This window comes from Condylura cristata, unplaced genomic scaffold, assembly GCF_000260355.1.
Source record: "Condylura cristata isolate star-nosed mole 26May11 unplaced genomic scaffold, ConCri1.0 scaffold00018, whole genome shotgun sequence".
Taxonomy (NCBI): Eukaryota; Metazoa; Chordata; class Mammalia; order Eulipotyphla; family Talpidae; genus Condylura; species Condylura cristata.
In genome coordinates this window covers 39,973,818-39,977,113 of record NW_004567119.1, presented here as the reverse complement: position 1 = coordinate 39,977,113, position 3,296 = coordinate 39,973,818, and positions in this window count along the sequence as shown.

The window sequence follows — 3,296 nt, the reverse complement described above, 5'->3', positions numbered from 1 at the left end:
ATCTTATCCATGTGGTTTGTTGCTTTTTAATGAAGTAAAATAAAATGTGCTGCAGGAGATGAAGACACAGCTAACTTTCTGAACGAACTGCAAAGCATGGCAGGTTTTCATTTGAACGTATCAAGCCTCTTGTTCTCTTCCAGATAATTGCTGCACCAATAGCTGTTTCCATTTGAGTTTTCAACTCCTTTTTCTGTATTATCTTTAGCTCCTCGGCTAAAATGTCTTTATTGGTAATATTAATACTGATCATAAGTGATGAACAAGAACTGGAATCTAAAAAGTCATAGGTGGGCCCTCCCTGGTGGCACAACAGGTAAAGCGCAGCACTATGAAGCTTTCTCCAGCAACTGCAGCCCTAGTTCGATTCCCGGCCAGGGAGGTGACCCACATGGCACAGCAGACTTCTCCTGACCTTCCCGCTGCTCCCCTCAGCAGTGTATTTCAGTTAATCCACCTGTTCTGCTCCCCACTCTGCCTCTGGTGAATCCTCTGATTCCCCCACTTCTGACCTGCACCCCAGGTGCATTAATAAATAAAAGCCACTGGGGAGAATATACACAGAGAAGAATTTTCAAATCTGATTTCTTATTTCAGATGATTAAAAAAAAAATACAAAACCTCAGTCATGGGCTTTTCTAGTTTAGGTTCATGTTCCAAGGAACTCCAGGCTAATTAGAGATGAACAAGACAAAAAAACAAAAAAACAAAAACAAAAACAATGACATCTACAGGCGCCCTCTGTCCTCAACAAGAAAGCGGTGTCATACATGGTTTCAAATACATGTCATTTCGTCCCTCCTTCCACCCACCTGCAGTCCCACCAGCTGCCTTACTGGTTACTCAGGTTGGACTGGGAGCCACTCTTGCTGGTATTTCCCCTGGAGGCATCTTGGCAGCCATTCTGAAGGCTCAGATCCTTGGATGTCCCAGGGCTGGGCAGGTGCTCTGTGCTTTATCAGTCCACAGGACTTACAGGTGTTTCACAAGGCTGGGACGGGGAGCCGGGACGTGGAGTGGGGTCCGAGAGCTTGATGCTGCCAGTTCCCCCAGTTCAGGACCTGAGGGGCATAGGTCCTCACCCACGCTACTCGGGGGTGATTCTGCTTTGTTGACTAGAAGTCTGTAGGATCTGACATGGGAGATCTGCAGTTCCGGAATGGACTTGAGTTCGACATGGCGGTGGGGAATCAACCTCTGTGTCGGCAGAGGGAATTTCCATATGTCATGGAGAGGGCTCTGGCCTGGGGCACTAGTGGGCAGGACTTTCCTGGTCACCACCATGCACAATGACCTTAACTGCCACTGAGTTGCTTCTTTGCTCTTCAGGGCCCATATTCAAAACAAGAGGCCTGCACTTGGTATTATCTGAGGCATCTTTTAGCTTCCCTATCTATAAGCTGTATACACGTCATACCCTCGAGGGTGAACATTTGGGACACCTATATACGGCTCATTGGCTGTCCTTTTTTCCAGAAAATTCTGTCCCCACACACCCTGATGTTGCCAGTCATTACATTCAGAGGCTCTTAAATAAGGTCCAAAAGTACAGGATTGTGGTTAGAGTAAGAGTCATTCCCCATTATGACAGTTCAGTCATTCATCAAACATTAATAGGGGCCCCATGTAGATGCTGGAGCTATAAAGACGAATTAGATGGAGACTCCACCCTGAGGAGTGCACAGCCCAGTGCAGAAGACAGATGGATAAACTGAGGCTGTGTCATAGGATGTTATATCCCACTGTGGAACCCTCAATAGGGAGTTGTGACACACTCAAGATTTATGCACATCTGTCTGGGTGGAGTCAGGAGTGGCTTCCTGGAGGAGGTGACAGGGATGGTGACTGCAGAGTGGAAGAGAGGAGTGACTCCCTTAGAATGCTCAGAGTAAGCATGCTCACTCAGCAGATACTCGCCAACTGCCATGTGGCACCTTGCTTCCTTTAAAGACAGGTGTCCCTCCCGTTGTCTAATTGTGCCCTTGGATCTGACACAACACAATCGAAACAGTGTGCACCCGATCCAGCCCCATGGCAGGTCCTGAGGAAGCTGGGAAAGTTGTCCTGACCCCAGCTGTGATGCCGACGCAGAGCTGGCAGATCTGTGGGCTCTGGCAGTAGCGTTTCGTTATGCTGGGGTGATGCCTACAAGGAGCATTCTGGGCACAGTGCAGATTACCTTCTGTTTTTTTTTTTTTTTTTTTTTTTTGGGCGTGTGTGTGTGTGTTATTTTTTCTTCTTTTCCTTTTTCATTTCCCATTCCTGGTGCAAATTAGGCAAAACGGACTGAGTTGGTTCTGAATGGGGTTCTCTGATTCCACTGAGCCACCTTAGGTCTCCCCGACTTCTTGGCGGAAAAGCTCAGAAATTTCATAAAAAAAGAAAAGAAAAGAAAAGTCGTTGTCCTTCCTCCTAGCGCAAGGGGTTAAGTCTCTGCACTATGAAGCTCTCCGCAGCCTCAGCTGCTGCAGCGTGAGTTCGATCCCCAGAGGGGGAGCTGACCCACACGCAGCAGACCTTAGCAGACTTCTCCTGTCTCACCCACTGCTCCCCTCAGCAGTGTACTTCAGTCCATCTGCCTCTTCTGCTCCCCACTCTGTCTCTGCTGAATCCTCTCACCTCTGCACCTCTGGCCTACACCCCAGTTCTTGTATGCATAAGTGAATAAATCTTAAAAAGAAGAAGAAAGGCGAGGACTCGGTTGCTGATGAGGACATCGCTGCAGGAAGCAACTCCTCAGGCGCCTCGCAACTGTGTCCCCTTCCTGCAGGTGACCTTTGCTCCTCTATTGGCCTCCCACCAAGCAGGGCCAGGTCTGGCCCTTTCCCCTTTTCCCGTTCAGTGGCCGGACATGTCCCTCAAGTTCGTGAGTCAAAGCTCTTTCGGTCAGACTGGTTCCCCGACACCCTGCGCGGGACCTGGGGACACGCGGGGCTGTAAGCCTCGGCGGGAGGCGTTGGCTTGGCCCCGCCTTCGGCTCGCCCCGCCGGTGGTTCAAGTGTAGGTTGGAGCTGGAGCAGAGAGGCAACACCCCTTGCTCACACACAGCAGCCAGCTCCCGCGGGAGAGCTCGCCGGGCTCACTCTGCGGGCGGCAGCGAGCGGGAGGGACCGAGCGCGGCGCTGCCGGTTAGCGGTCGGCGAGAGCAGGGCCGATTACTCACCGCTCTAATTGCCGGTCATTAAGTTCCGAGCTGTCCGACGAGGGGCGCAGACTGGAGGCGGCGGCAGGTGGCGTCTGGGGCTCGCCGGGCGCCCGCGCGCTCGGCCCGCTCGGGGTTAAGCCGCGCCGGTTCC